This window comes from Etheostoma cragini, chromosome 9 (genome assembly GCF_013103735.1).
Source record: "Etheostoma cragini isolate CJK2018 chromosome 9, CSU_Ecrag_1.0, whole genome shotgun sequence".
NCBI classification, from domain to species: Eukaryota; Metazoa; Chordata; class Actinopteri; order Perciformes; family Percidae; genus Etheostoma; species Etheostoma cragini.
Genome location: NC_048415.1, coordinates 27,123,635 through 27,145,427, shown reverse-complemented (window position 1 = coordinate 27,145,427; position 21,793 = coordinate 27,123,635). Strand labels below are relative to the sequence as shown.

General features: G+C 40.3%; 1 protein-coding gene across 29 annotated transcripts in view; it reads right to left on the bottom strand.

Annotated features, from left to right (window-relative positions):
* The window catches only part of ptprfa (protein tyrosine phosphatase receptor type Fa), a 362,404-nt gene that overhangs the window by 172,420 nt on the left and 168,191 nt on the right, over window positions 1-21,793 (bottom strand). The gene's annotated exons all lie outside the window — the stretch shown is intronic.

The following is a 21,793-nucleotide window of genomic DNA, read 5'->3' as shown; positions in this document are numbered from 1 at the left end:
GGTAGTACACAAGTGTAACATTGTGATAGCTGCATAAAGTGTTATTCATATTACGAGTCTTTGGTGAGAGGGTTACAGTGGCATATGACTTTTTTTTTTAAATAGGACACAGGTTGGCATGAGGTATGCCAATTAAAAGTTCAATTGCAGAAGCAGAAACTGAAAAAGGAAAGGCTTAACTATAAAATGCTCAAATAAAAAATGGTCCTACCAGCCCACTGCATTGGCTAATTACTACTCATATTTTTAAGTAGATGAGGAGGGTGATGGTGGGCGATAGAGGCACCTTGCAGACACCAGGGAGAGCTCCATAATCAACCCACAGTGAACAGTGCCATCCATATTGGCTAGATAACAAGTAGTCTCACACATTGCCACTGTGATGCAAAGGAAGGTCTGGCTAATCCACATAGCGTTCAAGGATAAGAGAAAAACATGCTCCGGTTTATCAGCATTTCTTTAAAGTTTCCATGGCATGAAAATGTCCCTTTATGAGTTTTTTTTAACATTAATAGGCATTCCCCCAGCCTGCCTCTGGTCCCCCAGTGGCTAGAAATGGTGACAGGTGTAAACCGATCCCTGGGTATCCTGCTCCGCCTTTGAGAAAATGAACTCTCAGTTGGGCCGATCTGGAATCGTGCCCCTTATGATGTCATAAGGGGCAAGGTTACTTCCCTTCTGCCTGCCCAGGGACTTTGACCCACCCATGAGCGAGAGACATCATGGCTTTCAAACAAGCAAAGTGGCAGTCGGTCAAGGCCACACCCCCAGCCTCCACCTTGCCTGGCACGTCCTAAGGAAAGCTCATTGTGGGACTGGCTCTAGTGGCTGTAATTCTGCACCAAGGCTGGATTTTTGGAAGGCTGGAAGAAAGAGCCTTCAGATATGGTGGACCACTAAGGTCCCCTAATACATCTAGGTCTATATAAAAGCATCAAAAGAGCACCATGTCATGGGACCTTTAAACCAAACACAATTGCCATCGATGGGTCTAAGCTCTGTACGGTGCCGCTGCAAAGTAACCTCTGGAAGGAACTTGTTTTGGTGCATTGTGCTCATTCAAAAGTTGTTTAAGTCGTGCAGCAGAAAACTCAAATGAGACTCAGTCTAGCTAGCTGTCTGGAATTACTCTGCAGATAGACCTCATAAATCCAAAGAAGTTTAAAAATCCAACACGAAGAAAGAGGAAGGACGTGATTTTTGGCGGAAAGACACACATCTGGCGGAATTTTCTGTGGCACCTGAGCAATCCCGGAAGTGGAACATCTAAATGTAGACTAGGTAACAATGCCAGCAACAGTTGTTATTTTAGAAAGATGGAGGAGGGGGTTACAATGTCAAACATGATGTCCAACTTACAGATTCTCTCTTCAATTACAGACAAACCATTATCCATTTCCAGGTTGAGCTTTTCCATGTTGGTCATTTTCATTTGAGCTGTACCCTTTCAGTTCATTCATTTAGACTTTATACTTTCCGTATGCTTTGATATTGTATTTATCTGATGGTAACTGTTATTTTTGTATGGCCCACAGGACTGCCAGCAAGGCCAGCCCTTTAAACACGAAAGTCTGCCGCTGAGTGAGTCACTGAGTGAGTAATGACGTTACACTATTGGTGGGAGAGAGTGATGAAAAGGACAATGACACATATTTTTCACAAATTTCAGCATGCAGTGTGGCGTGCCACAATGGGACAGCCTCTGATAAAGAGCTTAGAATGGGCCGTGGGGAGGGAAGAAAAGATCCTGTGGTGACAGATAAAAAATGAAACTCTGGGAAACAAAAGAGAGGTTACAGCCAGGCTAGCTGAAAGCTGCTGGAAGACTCCCAGTGTTGAAAAAAGAGCCTCTTCACTCCACACAGTAAGCAAATGAGACCAGTCATTCTTGTTTTTTTGCTCCGGTGCACCCTCATTTGTTACCGTTAGGGTACCAGAGGGCACTTGGCTGACAGTAGGGAACAGACATATCCCGGTGAAACCCTAAAAAAAAATGACATTCCAATACAACAAAACTGCATCCTCAATTACGTTTGAGGGAAAATGTCAAGTCACTCGCCAAATTCACACCCATGCTTGGTAAGTGTCTCTCAGCATCAGATACCAACGCAATAATCCCCCTTTAGCGTCTGTCTTGGGGTTGGATGGGTCAACAACACAGGACTTTCACCCACGAGACTGGGGTTCATGTCCCTTTCTTGTCCTTAAACATACATTTTAGACCCCACACACTTATCCTAAACTTAACTGTCCCGTTCTTGTGCTGCATGTCAGTTTAACCTACTTGCTCTGCTGTTTTAAGTAACCTGATGTATAGATTTATGTTTAGGGTATCTGAGTCAGAAAATTATTAGTTTAATATTTTCTAATTATTAGAAAATATTAGTCACTGAATATTGTGGAAGGCTTTGTATTTTTTCGCATTTTGACGCGATGGTAGTGAGAATGTGTTGCCATGTTACCAGGGTGGTGCTAATATGGACCCAGATTCCAGAAAAGGCGACGAGGAGGCAGCAGTAGGTACGAATGACACAGTACTAAAGGAAAATGTACAGACTACTAGGCACAGGCCGTACTATATAAGTATGATGACGAACTGACACCAGACAAAGAAGACCGACTAAATACACAATGCAATGAGGGTAGCAACGCAGGACAGGTGACATGCGGGCAGATAAACAGTTGAAACACATCGCCCGTTTCAGGACGGGGGCTCAACAAACTCTGACCCTAAACTCTGAGTTGATGTACCCTGAGATAGGAAACTCTGAGATTTTGGTTCCACAACAGATAATTCGAGTTGGTTTAACCACTCAGAGTTACAGTAAGCGTGTGCACCCCCACTATGAAAAGGCAGGATGAATGGAGGCATGAAACTACAATTCACAATGGTACGTAAAAAACGTAATGTGACACAAAGAATGTGCTGGGACGTAGAGCGTGTCCATGATGGGTGACGTTAGTGATATGAAGATGGATAAGGTGGGTGGCAGCAGCTCGGTCAGTAGGGAGTAGGGTTGGGAACCGGAGGGTGGCTGGTTCAATCCCAGGACCAAAGTATGGTAGTGGACTGGTAGCTGGAGAGGCGTCAGTTCACCTCCTGGGAACTGCCAAGGTGCTCTTGAGCAAAGCACCAAACCCCCAACTACTAAAGGAGCCTTTCCATGGGCCGCCCCTTCACTCTGACATCTCCCCATTAGTGGCATGTATAGGACCTGAGCGTGTGTGTAGTTCAGGGCCTGTGTGTAATGTGTGATAACAACAGAGTGTAAAGTGTAATTTCCCCTTGCTGGACTAATAAAGTATACATTATTATTGAAGGTAATGGAGGCTACATAACTGATGGACTGGGAAGGAAAATCATTCATAGGAAGTTGTCCGGAAATGAAAATACTTCTATAGTCAAGGACTCAATGTCATCTCCTGGTGTATGTTTAACTCCCTGAGATGTAATAAAGCTCTATCAACAGGATCGTTGACACAAAGAAATGCCATGTAGGAAGTAAAACAAGATATTAAAATCTGGTAAAGGATGCCTCCTGGGCGGGTCCCTAGGGAGGTGTTCCAAGCACGTCCAGCTGGGAGGAGGCCTTGGGGAAGACCCAGGACTAGGTGGAGAGATTATATCTCCAACCTGGCCTGGGAACGCCTTGGGATCTGAGCTGGTTAATGTGGCTTGGGAAAGGGAAGTTTGGGGTTCCCTGCTGGACATGCTGCCCCCGAGACCCGGATGAAGATGGATGGAAAATAAAATAAAATAAAACTGACACAAGGATGGAACTGGGTTCAACAAAACCGAGATCACAGAAAGAGCCATGAATAGGGAATGAGAACAATACAGAAAAACAGGAAACACTGTGAAAATAACATTGATATGCAATGGAGTCGAATTGCCAAAGACTTTGTCCTTTTAATGCGCTGTACAATAAACCTTTTTGCATATCTGCAACAATATGGTTAGTATCATTCCACATGGACTCAGAGACGTGAGTGTGTGTGAGAGAGATGAGCCTTGTTCCAATGTAAGCCGCTCAGATGCAGTCTGGGAATCACGTGTCGTCACGTCTGGGAATCACGTGGGAATCGAGTGGCTTTGCGTTTGTTTTCAACAGACTAAGGTGACTGATTGAAAGCTCCTGAAACCCTATAACCTCTATCTTGTCTCGTATGACGTGGTCCGAACTAATACCTACAAAGAACTGAATCTTCGACATGCTCCATGACAATAAAGCAAAGTTGGTTACGCATGCAGGATTTTGTACCCCTCCCGAGACACCTGATAGGTGTGCATGAGCTCCGGGACTGTAGTAAATGAAAAGACTTCACAATACATGTAGGTGTTCCATGGCAACGCAGCCACACACTTGAGAGGGGAAGAATTACCATGCTTGTTAACTGAGACTCCACAAACGAATCCACTGTAACTCAAAGAGAAAAACATAACAAAACCTTAAATTGGATATTAACGTTTACCAGACAGCAATGCCGAATTACATTGGAGCCGCATTGTGTTACAGCTGATTGGCTGTCGGTCAAAGAGTGTTTGTATGCCGGTGTCCATGACACGTCCACTCCTACTCTTTTCTTGTTATTTACTCTTTGGGAAGAGAGACGGTAACCCAAACTCTCCTCTCATCTCTTCAGGCAATATGGACCCATAAGTACACATGTCATTACTCCAAGCAGCAGTTTAGAAAATCAAGTCTAAAGTATGACCATGTGAGAACACCCTTATGCAACTTGCCTGCTGCCAGCCTGATATAAAATATCCGTCCTGGTTTGGAACTTACTCTGAACTCTCAAACCATGGGAGATTTCTAATATCACGGTCAATAGCTTAGCTTAAAGGAGACCAACACCTACATTCAGAGTTTCAATATGTTATTACCATGGCCTAGGAATATGAAGGTAAATATGGTGCAAAATGCAAGAGCTTGCAGACCTGATGTGTAAACTTGTAGAATATAATTTGAGAACGTGTAGAACGAAAAATGTGCACTTTTATGTTTACACACATGTTTAGAATGTGAAGTCACAACATTAAATTCAAAAATATGGTATTTACTTAACCCTTGTGTTGTCTTCTCTTTAACCATGAACTTGTCCTTTCAGGTCAAAATTGAAATTGATTCTTTTTTTGGTGCTTTTCCAGTGCTTTTTTTGATTTCTTTTTCACTTTTTCCTTACTCTTAATGCTTTTTTTAAAACCTCAGCTGGTTTAATAATTGGTTCTTGGAATTCATTGTCAACAAACCTCATTTATATCAAATTCTACTTAAGTTAGTTTAGTTAAAAAGGCAGAAATAATGATTTATTTTGACTAATAGTTACGATCAGAGGATGTTGAGTAGTTGACAGATGGGTATATGTCAAAGTTTAGTTCGGATACTGTTTTGAAACCATTATAAAAAAAAAGAACTCAAATGCTATAAAATTGAATAAAACACCCCAAAAATTCAATGCAAGTAATCATTAATTTTACCTGACGTATGTTGCATGGAATCATCCATGTTATTTTTGGGGAAATCCCTATTTCTGATATAAAACACTTTTAAAGAGGTCAATTTGACCCAAGGACAATACAAGGGTTAAACATATAAAACAACTTAATGTCAATATATGCATTTCATGTTTATATTACAAATTTTACAACTGCAAATTTTAACATACAAGTGCAGGTTTTTTCTCCCATTATATTCTACAAGTGCTCACATTAAGTCCACAAGCTTGCATTTTGCACCATATTTACCTCCGAATAGGAAAGTACAATTTAAATAACTGCTGTGATTCAGCGCTATATAAATAAAATTGAATTGAAATATTGAATACAATTAAGTCAAACTTAAACATGTGATGTCATCAAGTGTACAGTGTGTGGAGCTGCTCTGTAGACAATGCATTGGAGACTGGTTTGGGTTTTCTTTACTCTATTGTAGTGTTGCCAGTTGTGAAACCAAAAGTGTTCCGTATACCCAGAATTCCCCTGGGTGCTGCCCAGAGGTGAAATGTGACACGTTACATTTACTCACGTTAGTGTAACTGAGTCATTTTTTTTGTGTACTTTTACTTTTAATTAAGCATGTTCTGTTTGAAGAGTTGGAACTTTGCCACATTTCAAATCACATTTGTTACTAAGTAAAAAAGTAAATTAAATAAGGTCTAACATTTGTTTTAATCAAAAGCGGCGCCCTAATCAAATCGCAAAAGTTTAAATGAGATATGAAAAGTAAAAAATCAAATCCCCCCATTTGTTAAATGGAAGTAACTTTTACTGAGTAAATTTTAAATGAACTACTTCACTTCTACTTTATACTTACTAAGTAGAACATGTCCCAGTTCATTGTCTATGGAGCAGCTCCACACTTTACACGTATTGACATCACACATTCGAGTTTTAGCACTCTAGTTTGGGGATTTGGGAGAGAGCTGTTCATGTTTATTTGTCACTATTTTTGGACTTAGACCCTAGCAATGTAGCTCAGCCTATTTCAGGTAATCACGCGTCTCTACCTAACTTAAATCAGCTGTTGGAGGCATTCACCTTCCTGCTAAACCAATCAGAATCTTACACAAATTACAAGGACCAATCAGAGAGTCACAACCCTACTTTAAATCTGTTTCTCCCTGTGTTATTTAGCTGTCGTTGCAAGCAAAGAGGGCAAAGAGGTCAAAGAGGTCAAAGAGGTCAAAGAGGGCAACCCCCCCCCCACCCCCCTGGTCTGGAACGTCCTTCGGTCTTGTCTTCGGGCTCCTTCGTCGCCACCACCGGTGTCTAGATTCCATCGGGGGGTTATGATGGTTCTCTACCCCCTATATTGATTTTATATTATCTATATTTATATTATTTTTATTATTCGTATAGCAATGGAGCGATGGAGTCTAATCGCTAAAGACTTTGTATATTCTATTGCGCTGTACAATAAACCTTTTCATATCTGCAAACATGTCTCTCCTGATTGAAATAACATGTAACGAATTTTGAAAACGGCCGTAGTTCCCCTTCAAGCTTGACAGCTTTACAAACACCACCTCAGACAACCTGTAATATTCGGCTCTGCTCCGACTTTTCATTGAGCGCGTCAGTAATCCACTTTGACTTCATTCGGCGGAGGAAGTGGGTTTTCTTTCCACTCAAAAAGGAAGTACTTTGCCCTAAAAGGTGGATTACATCAAATCCATTGGAGAGTTTATTGAGAAGGTAGACTGCTCTATTATGAGGAGAACTGCATTTTCAATTTACACTTTGAATTGACTCAACTGTGAATTGAATGGATCCAGAGGAGAGCCCCAGAGCTGGGTCCCTGTTGACTGGGATAAGGCTTCTCTGACAGCTGAGGCAGAACAGCTTCACTGTTAGCACTGTATTGATACTAATATACTGCTACTGGATTTCAGAATAGCCCATATCAAAGCATAGAAACTCCCTTTCTTTAAAAAATAAAGTTACCTTTCATCTGTGCCTTCAACCTGCCAAATGGGGTTAAGAATTAATTCAAGCAGGAAGGGTTGTTAGGTTTTGAGTCAAATTTGCAAATTCTGAATTAAATATGGAGGGAAGTAAAGAAAAAAAAAATCTTTAAATTGTGAATATGTGACAAAATACCAATAACTAAAGTAATAATTGTAAGTGTTGGTCTTATCGTTGTGTTGGTGTTCTTGTCAAGCTCTTGGAGACATAACCAAACACTTTTAATTGACTTTTCCAAAATTCTATACATTCCTTTATTTGGATTAACAATGCTAACAATGTAGCAGCTACTCTTCCTGGAGTCCACATAAAACAATCACAGCATAAACATAAAAATAACATTTCAACACGCAATTTTACAAACATTTAAAACAAGACCGTAAAATAATATCACTGTGTTCATGTTTTTGTAAGTTAGTGTCAAATAGAATTACATCACATTCTGACAATAATAGCCCATCATAGTTAAATTAAATAATGTTTAGTGTGTAAGTCTGTCCTAAGTCTTTTAAAAGTGGCCTTCCTGGGTGTCTCCACTATGATAGTTCAAGTCAAGCTATTCCAAATTGTGATGGCTTTAAGCATTACCGACCTGCACTCAGATCCATCCATCCATCCATCCATCCGTCCATCCTCCCATTCCCCCACCCATCCATAGATCCACCCACCCACCCATTCATCCATAAATCCATCCATCCATCCATCCGCCCATCCATCCATCCATTCATCCATGGATCGACCCACCCATCCATCCGCCCATCCGCCCATCCATCCATCCATCCATCCATCAACCCACCCATCCATCCATTCATCCATCCATCCATGGATCCACCCACCCACCCATCCATCCATCCATCCATGGATCCACCCACCCACCCATCCATCCGCCCATCCATCTACCCATCCGCCCATCCATCTACCCATCCGCCCATCCATCCATCCAGCCACCCACCCACCCATCCATCCACCCATCCATCCACCAAGCTTCCTGCTTTGGGCTTTAAAACTCAGAAAAATCATTCAGAGAAAAAGGTCCATACATGGAACACTACTCTCTCACTATGTGTCCACATTTCAACAAGGAGTCCAACCTTCCTGCAGCTTTCTAAAAAAACCTGAATAAAAACCAAAACCATCTCTAATCCAGCAGACAGTATCTCCTACATTACATACCAAACATATGGTACGATATTCGCTCCAACAGCTACAGAGATTACTACGGTACTAAGTTGTGTGTACTTTAAACTAGACTCAAAAACAAGTTTTGTTTTGGGGAGTGTGGGGGAAAGCTGTGGGAGGCTCGCGCTTCTTGGAACAATTGATCATTACCAGATTTCACACAGCTCCATGTGGGGTCAACAAAAGGCTTTAACTTTTTCACATATTCAGCAGTATTCCCAAAGACCTGCAAACAGACTTTGAGTGTAATGTCAGTGGAGTTTCTATTTTCATAACAACAATTGTTAAGCAACATGATTGGTATTTGGGCTTAACAATGTACTGGAGATGTTCCGCCAAGGGGTTGCAACATGGGAAGATATGCACAGCTTTTAAAGTTTTTTTTTTGAGCCAAAAGAAACTTTTCGGATTTTAAATTTTAAAGTTACTAGCCACTTCTTTGACCCTCCCACTTTGTTCAGGGACACATTAATCCATATAGTCACATGTCTGTGAAACTCATTCAGTTTGTATCTTAGTTGTTGAATCTTTTCATGTTCATACAAATATTTAGTTAAGTTGGCCAAAAATAAGAAATGAAAGCAGTTCTAAGTGAGAGAACATTTCCCTTTTTGCACATTCCTGGTAATCTAGATGTCATTTATCCCTGCACAGGAATAATATCCTCTCTTTGGGGATAAAGATGGGGTGATAAAATGTGTGAAAAAATTTGCCACAGCTAGGGGGGCAGAGTGGGGTTGACGCTTAGTATTAAGGGTGCACTGTCCCCTCAATTACTCAAAGGGTTAAAATGAAAAAAAAAAATTATAAAGACTACATAGTCTGTTAATAATAAATCCATGACTTCTCTCAGAAAATGTTCAGGATCAGTATAGGTTCTAAATACTGTACAGGTTTCCATGTCTTACTGGCCTCTAATTGGCTAAAACCCAGTCTTAGTTCCAAATAGGGAGAAGTACGCTGTAGTGGTGAGTGTATTGATAACTGCAGGGGGTGGGGTTGGAGTTATAGTTTCACAACAAAGGCTAGAATGTGAGTTTTCATCAGCCGGCCAAGAAACCACAGAGCTACTGATCGATGCGCAGCCTAATCAAACCCTCACAGGTGCATTATGGTCATTCTGTGCTGTGGGAGGGTAAATACCTCAGTTATCGCCTCTTTAAGTTGAGTTAATGTTTAATTAATTCATAACTGTTATGGGCAGTAAAATGTGCAGTCTGGGTGCAACCTGGCTCAGTGTAGGCCTGTCTGATTATGGCCACTGTAGACCGGTGCACAGTGAGCTCATAGTTCTGCTGTGACAGCTTGTATTGGCTTTTGGCTGTAATACAGAAACCAGAGAGAGAAACCAGATCAGACCTGATGGTGACAGGAGGGGGGTCAGGCTGGGGTTGGTGTTGGAGGCGTACACAGAAGATAAGTCTTCATACAAGTAGGTTGGATTTACAGGCCTGAGGGCTGTAAGGTATTCCACTACAGATTACTGAATTGTTACTGAAAATATTGTGGTACAGGATATAAAATCCTCTATTCCAGACTCAAAACAATTACTAAAAATACAATTCATTCGTTTCATGAATCACATTCAAATCATGTTTAAGATTATATTCATTTCATGAATATCTCAAATAAATTACAGCTTTAGAATCTTACTGCATGACATCTTTTCAAAGACTGAAGGAGTTAACTGAAGATGATTGCAAAACTTGTTCTGGAAGCTTGTTCCATAACTTCCAAAATCATTTCTCTTATTAGACAAGCATGTTCTGGGGTAAAGCTTTGAAGAATTCCCTCTTAAAGGGCCCATGACATTGTGCTCTATGGATGGTTTCATGTAGACCTTAGTGGTCCCGTAACACTGTATCTGAAGTCTCTTTTATAAAGATCTTAGTAGTCCCCTAATACTGTATCTGAAGTCTCTTTCCTGAAATTCAGCCTTGGTGCAGAATTACAGCCACTAGAGCCAGTCACCATTTCTGAGTCTGTAGCTTATGAAGAGGAGAAGGGAGGGGGGGGAGGGCAAGGTGGAGGCTGGGGGTGTGTCCTTGACCAACTGTCACTTTCCTCGTTTAAAAAAGCCATGATGTCTCTCTCTCATGGGTGGGCCAAATTCTCTAGGCGGTCAAAGCAGAGAAAGGGGATGTGACCTTACCCCTTATGACCTCATAAGGGGTGAGATTCCCAATCGGCCCGTTTCTCATAGACAGAGCAGGATACCCAGGGTTAGGTCTACACCTATCACCATTTCTAGCCACTGGGGGGCCATAGGCAGGCTGGGGGAACTCACATTAATGTTAAAAAAACCTTTCTTGTCATGGATGGGACCTTTAAATCATACGTTTTGCTCCAAAATGAAAGATGGGCTCAGCCTCCCCTTAAATGTAATTTGTAGCATATTCCATGACATCCTCCAACATAAGTAAGGTAATATAAATACTTTGTATAGCTTCTTTGATATTTAAAAATTGTCTTGCTGAGCTTCGATGATGTCCTGGCTGTGCATCTCCTCTGCCATTGTTGGGTGGCAGGTGAACAACAAAAAACAACCTCCTGGTTGACATGAACACATACATGAAGCTAGGAGGTGCCTTTGGTAAAACATTAAATATTCTGGGGAGACATGTTAGCTTTCTTTCATCTTTTGGAGGGACGGACAATTATGCGCCTGACAAGGGATTTAGAGACATTCCTGTGGCCAACACGGATTTGGAGTATAAAATGTCAGCGTTTTTGCTTGAAAACAAAGCAGGGACCATCTATTTACACATAGAAGTCACTAGGTGAGTCATTAAGTCACTAAGTTACACCATTAGTCAGTGTGAGTGATGAAGTCACACCCCTGGTCGGTCCTGTAGGAGTTTCCACAATGGCCATTGCTCTTTCAAAATTATTAGGCAGTGTTCCCGCAAGCATTTAAAAAAATGAAAAAATCCCACCATCACTCATCTGATCAGCTTCCCTAATACAAACTTGATTGCTGTTACTCTCCCTACAAAACCTGTAAACATTTCAAATTAAAAGCCCTGTAGTTCCATTGGACAAAATCCCATCATTAACATGTTTTTTTAGGTAGTTTATACTTAAGCCAGTTTCTCGATGTTCCCTTGTATGCATTTTTGTAAGCCTCCCTCTTATCAACAGATACAATGCACAGCATGTTATTTAAAAATGTCTCTCTGTTGTGTTCATCCTTTTATTCAACCATTCGATCAGTGATGGGTATGGCTAAGGAAACAAAACAAGAACCAGGGTCAAAGTGGGTACTGAGTCTTTGTTTTGGAAACGGTTGCTGTGGTACACCAGGGTCCTTGGACAAATACTGCAATGTTGCATGTTGCCATCATTTAGTAATCTAATATTTCTGATGCTGGTGTGGTGGGAGCCCCGGATCAGCAGAGGAGGGATAATTCCCCTGATGAGGGTTTGCAGTCAGGGTGCAGACAGACAAGCCTCTCAGCCGCCTGAGATAGCAGAAGAGGATCACTTACACTCAGGACTTTCCCAGACTGACTGTGGCTGCGAGGGAATACTTTGGACAAGAAACAATGGTGCCCATGATGGGAAGGTTTTTTTTTTTTTAGCAGAAAGGGTATACTGTTTCACTTGTGCTGTTGCAAGGCAAATTGCTTCTCCACATCCCATGGTTAATATGTACTGTATTACGCTCAGGGGTGTAGTGGTAAAAAAAGAGGTGGGTAAGCTATAAATTCTGTGATCAGGTTGACCACAACGCGATCACCGGTAAGGTGGGCCACGGCCTACCGGTGTGTCCTGATGACATCGCTATAGGCTATCATTTGATGGTACCAAAGGTTTCACTGGATGCTCCCTTATAGGTCACACAGTCACTTATCAATTTAAATAGTAATCTAAGTTCTTGTTAAACAGGAATAATATGATTGAAATCTATTTGTCTCATATCTTTTCCTCCTTTTTCCTCATCTCATCTCTCTGTGCTCTCTGCATCATTGGCTGTCTCAGCTCAGTCTGTAAAATGAAGTTAATATAGAGAAAAGACAGCAACACACCACATCTTGTCAAGTAGCCTATCACATTATAAGGCCTATAGGCTAACCCTTTCAGACAAAATATTAAAAGAAATTATTGAGCATGCATTCAATGTTTAGGTATCCAGTCTGAATGCTTTAGCCTATTTACACCTTTAACTTAATACTGTCTCTGTGCCGGGAGCATTTTGAGAAGGGTAAGGGGGGACTCCCCCATCAACCAATTCAAATGGTAGTCAGTCAGAGTAAACTAGCCCAGTTATTTCTCTAAGGAATTTGTGTCTGGGATTTGAAGCCATGTAGCATCATCCACAATTAGTTGAGAAGACATTGTACTCTAGATTGTGTTTTCTTAGTCAGAGACATTAATCTGTTTCTAAAATGCGGCTGGTTAATAGTATTATTATAACATTAACTAGCTGACAAGCAAAGGGAGCTTGTTGTCACCAACTTTCAGTGGCTTAAATGCCAGAGAATGAATGGATTTCATCCATTTATTTATTTATAATGAGAATTATGAATTTGCACCACAATTGAATATCTTTCACAGATCAATGGAATTATGAAATTGTTTAGATTTTCTTTATGAAGCTATGGTGCAATGGAAGTCTTTCAATAGAATCATATAGCAATGAAATTATACTATTGAAATATTGTAATATACAATTATGTTGTCTAAATTTATAATAACAAGCACATACTAACTCAATTTCCTCAAAAATCTGTTTGAAGAATCTATTTGAAGAACTGTAGATTTGTTTTGTCATCATATTTTTGTGCATGGATGTAAACATAGTCAGCATATAGTTGGAAAACAAAGTCTATTTTTCTCCATAATTTCACTTGAACCTTCCTACATTGTCGATAATTATTATTCAAAAATCTCAATGAAATACATATTTATGGAAAGCACCAATTGTCACCTCTACAATATTGTCGCAATATCTAGATCGATGTATTTGGTCAAAAATATAATTGTGATATCTGATTTTCTCCATGTCGCCCAGCCCTACTTGAAGGACTTATGTCTCAGCAGGATTTATAAAAACTTTTTCTTGATTTTATCTTCAGAAGACTTTACTATTGTCACGGTGTCTTTACAGGTCTCCCTAAATTCAATCAGACAGCTGTAGCTGATTCAGAATGCTGCTACTCCATTCTTCACTGAGACCAAGAAAGTTGATCACATCACTCCAGGTCGAGGGTTTTTTCACGGGCTTCATGTCCCTCAAAGCCTCCAGACCTCTTCGGTGTTCTGGGACAGGTCTGCTTTCTGTCGCCAGAGTCAGAACAAAACAAGGGGAAGCAGCGTTCAGTTTCTATTCTGGAACCAACTCCTAAAAAACTCTCACTTATTTATAGGGATGAAACAGAACAGACACAACAGTAAAAACAAACAGAATCGGTCAGCTAGTCACGTATGTATGTATTGACGTATTGAAACCTCAGAGTGTTGGCTAGGAAAGAGCAACTCCTCCCATTTAAACAGCCTGTCCATGTTTCAGACAGGGAAATCCAATTGATAACTAAATCTATAACTTTGGGAAGGTTTTTTAGCAAAAGAATGCAGTCTTGTGTGGGGTTTTGGACATTTCACTGAGACACTCTGACAAAGTACTCTTGAAATGAAAATGTTGTAGGACTGCAGGAATGTATTTCAGTGGTCAGAGCACTACTCTTGTTCTTTATTAAAGATTTGTTTTAATGACCCCAAAGCTGATCCAAAACAATGACCAACTGTGGGAGCACTTAACCAATGTCAGCCTTGACAGCCATTGGAGTCCAAACAACCACTGAGCAGAGTTTTGGCATTCAAGTAGTGCCACAACATTAGCCTCAGACTAATGGCGCTTTCATTGGCAAATGCCAGCATTTCACCAGTGTGGTGTGGGTAGACAATCGGGGATTTTAGAGACTTGGATCTACAGACGACATGCCTCTGTGAGCATTATAATTTCTCAAAGATGCCCTTCCTTTGGTCTATCCATCACTTAAACCAAGGAGATGCCAGACTGCCTCTCTGGAGAGGCTATATGCTCTTAATAAGAGCTTCCTCGCAAATTAAAAGAGCACGGAGGAGGGCAAGGGAGGGTCGTTAGGACGAGGCACAGATCTTGGCACAGATCTAGAACATTTGCCCAGTGCAGCACCAATTAAAAGCACCAATTACGCTGTGTATCTTTCTAATGGGAACTTAGTTCAGCAAGGGAAAGGGATGCCTTGGAAATGTGCTGCTGCAGCAATTGCACACTGTTTTTGATAAAAAGCAGAAAAATGAGAGAAGAGAGAGAAGGGGAGTAACAGGCTGAAGAGTAACACAGGTTGGAGTCGAACCCCTTTCGTTGATTCTTAATCAAGAATGAGGATAGTGAGCTAAAGTGTCACATTTGTAGTAAGGTTAGTTTAATAAGGTTTTATTTATCTGATTCCAATGCCGCTCTATCTCTCGTGTCACTCTCTAGCTCGCTTGACCACACATAAGGCTAGCGGCCACTCGGTCATCCTCTGTCCAAAACTATTTTTTTACCAGTTGCAAAATTCCGTTCTCAATTAAACACAAATCCACACAAATGAACCACTTTTCACATCAGAATTCATTTGATCCAAAGAAAATATGTCACGTTGAAAACTGGTTCGCCTGTTACTCCTGTTATTTCCTAACAATCAATGTAGCATTTAAAAGGCTATTTTCCCGTCACAGTGCTCACTCCACATAAAAGCTACATTACATCAATACAAGCAAACATCATGGGAAAAAAATAGGGGAAAACAGCATCACGGATCAGTTTTTTCGCCTGTCTGTATAAACACACACACACACACAGACACACTCCATGACCTGTCTCCCCTGGTACCAGACGGCTAACCTTCACTTGTTTTCATCAAGAGTAAATAGTTTCTAGACCGTATTTGCATTTCTCATTCATCTCTTCATACCTCTATTAATTGTATGCAGACACATAGGCGTGTACACACATACCAATAATCAAACAAATACACAGGAAACCCCTCCACACATACACACTTCCTAATAAGCTGTTAATAGGAGCTTTTTGAAGTTGAGCCTTTGAAGACACATCCCTTGAGCGTCTATTGGGCATGTGGAGTTTACTCAAAGGCCAAAGCATAATGTATTACAGTAAACAGCTTCAGCAAATCTGCATAATTATCCATCAAATGTATGCATTTTTAATTGTGTGAAATACAAACCCTCCCTCCACACACACAAACACAGGCAGGGCACCAAAAGACCATCAGCCACGATGATAAGTCATATTTACATATAATATTGGTAATAGAAGAGGTCACTACTATGACCATCAGGGAATGATGGAAGCCACATGGCTCGATGACAGTAATCTGATTACATAGAAACAGCCAACCCAATGTACACTAGGCATTAACTTGAAATCACTATCTAAATACCCGTAGCCCTGTAACCTCATGATTTGGATTTCCAACATTGAATATGAATATTTGGTGCCAATGCAGTAAAAATGGTCTCTTATTTGTAGAAGTGGAAAGTAACCGCTGGGTTATGCTGAAAAAAAACTACTTCATATGGTGGAGTGAATAGCCGCCGTCATCAAGAGGGTAGCGACACAATATTGTTGAAGTGTGGTATAAAGGCATAAGCATTGATGGTTTGCACTCGAAAAAAAATCAACCATAAAGAGAGAGTTGGAGCAATGCTTTTAAAGCTATTTGAACATCCAACAAGCGGTTCTGACAAAGCAAACTGGCGGAGCTTAATGTTATGGATGGGCATGTAGCATGTCCAACTTTTATGCAGGAGGCTGGAGTTTGTGTCTCATCACAGACATTAACATTTTGATTGACCATTCATCAGCCATCTTTTCCTACGCTTAGTTGCATAGCTCTACCCTCAATTCAATCTTACTTCAACATTAACCACACTGTTGTAACTTATACATTTAACAATTGTTCAGTATAGTTGTATTGGACATTTGGGATCTGGATTAGAAAGAAATGTGCAGGTGTAAAGGCACAACGCATTGCGATTGGAAGGCGTTTGGATCCGACCAGAGCACATCTGGAGGTGGATTTCCCGCCCAAGGCACTCAGGATATAATGATGGAATGATGCAATAGAAAATATCTCCAGGGCTGGACCATGCTGCCAGCCTATAGGCTACTGGTAAACACTCTGGCTCTCACAAAAACAGTTGAAACCATGATAAATCCATTTGATGCAAAGATCTATGCAGAAATCTAAGGGATAGCATGTTAAAGTAAGAACATTATTTCCAACATGTTCCTAAAATGGTTAAAGACTCCACATGGCTGCGTGATTATTTGTCCATATACTGTAACCACACACCCACTAGCACAGTATGTCTTGAATTATACTATCCTGGACCAAGGTTTTTCTGGGTATTTGATTAAACACTATTTCATTCAGGAATATAAACCACCCAAAGAATTAAAATGATTAAGTCTTCAATCTAGATTTGACACAGCCCCATATGGCCTCATTTTTACAATTTTACTAATTTTTTGTGCTATACAAATCCGATCAGAGTGATCTGATCACAATTGGACAGCTCTAAGTTCATGTGTTAACACCTGGCAGCAGACTGTGTCTCTAAATGTGTCCCGAGAGACCACTTGTGATTGTATCTTACTTCCCCGCTCTATATGCAAGTAAAAAAAGATTGACATTTCCGTTTGCAAATACGCGTTGGCTGATTCTGTGGGATTGCGTGTGTCAACCTAGTCTCAATCCCAACTTGTTAAATACTGACATTTGGTCAGTGCCTCTCAGTGTCAGAGGCAAAAATAACCCTGTAACGTCTGCATGGAACACACCAGTAGAGAGTAGTATGAAAGACCAACAATCGGCGTAGGGAGCTTGGTTGGTGTGGTGAATGGGTCAAACAATAAATGACTTTCAACCAGGACAGCAGGGTTCATGTCCTGTTCTTGTCCCTCGGGTGTCATTTTTTAACACCATCCACCATCTTTTCTAAACCTAACTGTCCTGTTCATGTGACACAAGTCAGTTAAATGTACGGCGCGACACAGATCGTCAAAAAGTGACACCGCGCACCGCTGTTTTTCTCTTTTCTGAACCTGTCGTGAAGGTAGAAACAGCAAACCCGTAGCTCTGAAAGAAAAACAAAATAAAATCCTGAAAAGTGAATTATTTAGTTCTTTCTTTTGACGGTGGCGTCTAAAAACCATTTCTGTGAACATCGCTGTACTGTAGGACTGTGTGGTGGACTGGGAGAGAGACAGCGCGGGTGTGACGGAGGAGCGGTGTGTATCCACTTTGGCGGCCATAGCGGGAGAGAGCGTGGTGGACAGCGGGCTAGACTCTGAACTTCAGGCCTGAGTTTGGAATTCAATTTCTACAATCAATTACTTCTTCTAAAATCTTATCACGGAGGTCTTTCCCTCCTGTGGGGTTGGAGGATCGTGTTTTTTGAAGGGATTATTGCTGCAGCAAAACCTATACATGTAGTATTTTTTCAGTCCAGAACACATGTAATTGTTACATGACATTTTGGGTTTGTAAATGGGAGTGCTACATGAATTTTTAAAGAGTTACAGTGTGGTTGTGTTTTCATTTCTCTGCATGAAGTCAATAATCATCTACAGCCAAAGACTAATTAGTTATTATTTAGTTATATTAGTTAGCATTTGATACCTATCTCACCTTTATCCCTCGAACCAGGACATTGCTAAAAGAATTTAAGCAGTGATTTTTTTGCAGGTAATGTTGGAGGCTGATTAGAACTTGGTTACGTAAAAATTTTAGTTTTTCCTCTCACATAAATCTTACATGCGATAACTAATGAAAAAGTGCTGCCTACAGTCGGTCTGTGTGCAGATATAAGGATGTCTGTTGACAGCACGGGGACATGTGCAGTTAGGAAAAAAGTTTATTCAAGACTCAGTGTGTTCAGCTTTCTTTGTAGCTTTTACAAAGAGATAAAAATAAAAATATTGCATATTGGCAATATTATATATATGAGAGAATATAATGTAATGCATGAGTGCTATACATGTCAACGGGGGTAAATCCTCCACTGAGTTCTAAATCTATTCCTACACTGTAGAAATCTATAGTAACCCCCAGAGGTGTAATTTGTCTGCTGAAATGGCAGTGTTTGAGTGTCATTGAGTCTTCGGATGCCACAGCAGGTAACTTCCTGACAGATGGCCATCACAGCATGATGAAAACGTTAAAGAAAGTCTCCACAAATTTCGAGATGGCATTACTGAAAACAGAAAAGAGTGGGCTTCCAATCCGTGGAGCACTGACTGAAAACTTCAGTCTAAGTAGATAACATGAAGTAATTCTCAGGGCCAGATGTTTTGTATGTACACTTGCGAATGTAGCGTTATCAACTAAACGCAAGCGCACGCTGTGATACTTAATGTCCTTGCGTCAAATTTTAATATCTGAAACATGGGTTTCTTTAAAGACACTTGAAAATGCATGCTTTTCTCGCCTAAATGTATAACCAAAAAAAGGGATACAGTTCCCACATACTTTGGCCCTCTGGGGTGTCTCTGAGATCATAGGGAAGTTAACACTATCAAATTTTTGTTTAATCCAGAAGAAAAACACTCAGAAAATTGATATTTTATGAAGTTATTTCTACAGATACAGTGGGGTTTGAAAGTTTTAGCGCCCCAGGTAAAAATTTGTATTATTGTGCATGAAGAAGCCAAGAAAAGATGGAAAAATCTCCAAAAAGCATCAAATGAGAGCTTAGACATTTGTATGAGAGCTTGACATGTCACAAAAAGTTAGATTTTATTTCCATTATTTACACTTGGAAATAAAATAACAAAAAAATGGCATCTGCAAAAGTTTGGGCACCCTGCAGAGTTAATACCTTGTACTGCCCCCTTCTGAAAGCTGAGACCTGACAGCGTCATGGATTGTTCTCAATCATCGTCTGGAAAGACCAGGTGATGTCAATCTTAACCCTTGTGTTGTCCTCGGGTCAAATTGACCCATTTTAAATGTGTTTTACATCAGAAATATTAGATTTCTTTCAACCAAATTGACCAGAAATAACATAGATGATTCCATATGTTCTTCTGGTAAATTAATGATTACTTTCAATGAATTTTTCGGGTGTTTTATTTAATCTCATATCATTTGAATTCTTTTTTTTTCATGGTTTCAGAACAGAATTTGGACTAAACTTTGACATAACATCTTCTGATCTTAACTATGAGGCAAAATAATTCATAATTTCTGCCATTTTAACTAAAAAACTTACATATAATTTGATATAAATGAGGTTTGTTGACCACGAATTCCAAGAATAAGTGTAAAACTTGTTGTTAAACCAGCTCAGGTTTTTTAAAAAGCATCAAAAGCTGGAAAAAGTGACAAAAACATCGGAAGAAATTCAATTTTTGACCTTAAAGGACAAGTTCATTGTTAACAGGAAGACAACACAAGGGTTAAGGTTTTAATTGCCCAGACTCTTCTGAGAATCTGACCTTGCCCCAACAATCAGCACCATGGCTTCTTCTAAGCAGTTGTCTAGTAACTGAAACTGAAAATAGTTGATGCACACAAAGCAGGAGAAGGCTATAAGAAGATAGCAAAGCGTTTTCAGTTGTCAATATCCTCTGTTCGGAATGTAATTGAGAAATGGCCGCCTTTAGGAACAGGGGAAGTTAAAGCAAGATCTGGAAGACCAAGACAAATATCAGACAGAACAGATCGCAGGATTGCGAGAAAAGCAAGTCCAAACCCACGTTTGACTGCACGATCCATCCAGAAAGACCTGGCAGACACTGGAGTTTTGCTACATCATTCCACTATGAAGAGACAAGAGAAAAGCCATGAAAGCACAGACATGAAAAACTGTTTAGCTTTTTTTCCGTTGAAACTCGGAAACTACAACTCAAAACTACAAGATTGTGAGGGGACCAGCTCGTTTTGGAAAAAAGGGCTTGGGTTGTTGGCTATGTTGGAAAAAAAGTTGTTGGCGATCTTTCACCACTGTGAATGAAGACACAAGGAAAAAGGTATGGATGCACTAGAGGTGCAGAATTTGGCAGTTTATCTTTATTTTTTTTTAACTTTACAAGTGTTCTTTTACTGCTACAAATCAGATGTGTTGACGTGTGGGCTCAATCGAATCACGAGAGTTTAAGCTTTAAAATGGTGTCCTTCATGAGCGTGTTTTATGAAGATTTAATGCTTGCAATTTATGAAAACGTGTATGAGTGGAGAAAACAGCTTTGCTTCAGTAAAGAAAACGTCCCGTCCATAGGAAGATGTCTCTAAAGAGGTTTTAACCAAATTACCACAAAAAAATGGATTGGATTCCATACAAAGCTCTATGCAAATACAATTGATCACTTTCATTGACGAACTCAAATGTAACTTATAGTTTCTGCTTTTTTAACTCATATTAGGTTTAATTTCATATAAATGAGGGTTATTGACCGTGAATTCCAAGAGGTAGTGTAAAACTAGTGGTAGTAATGTGGTGTTAGTGAAAACTAAAAGAAGTCTGAAAAAGGGAAGAAAATGTCAAGTTTTTGTCCGTTTTTTTCAACCCGCGAGGACAACACAAGGGTTAAACTTACATCATATTTACCAAACCTCCAGTTCATTGGGTAATCAGCGCCTTTCTCCGCCCACTATAGCGTGAATTGCACTGTAGCGTCAACATTAAGTACGTGTGCTATGATACAAGTGCAGACTGCGATATTACCTCTGCTGATGCTATGCCTGTTTTAAAATGATCCTGATGCCAATTTTTGTTATGTAGTGAGGAGTTCAGCCTTATTATTTCGGGTTCAGTCAATTGAGTCAATTGAGAGGTCCTTTCAGCTTGTCTACTTGGCCTTTGTCTTGCTCAGTTACTGCTGCCATTTCTCCAGGACTGGCATATGCCGGGAAATCCGCTTGGTTTACACCTTCTTTTAAGAGGCGGAGAATTTTCACCTTTAAATAGAGGCACGCTTTCATGTGCGGATTTTGTACATATTGCAGAATACATAATTGGACGCACTTTACGCTTCCCCTCCCATGAATGCATATGCATGACACGGAATGCCCAGTTTGCCATTTTCAGTCCACTGTGCTTTTACCTCAGTGCGTCCTGTTTGTACATACCTCGCCATGCTCTGACTCG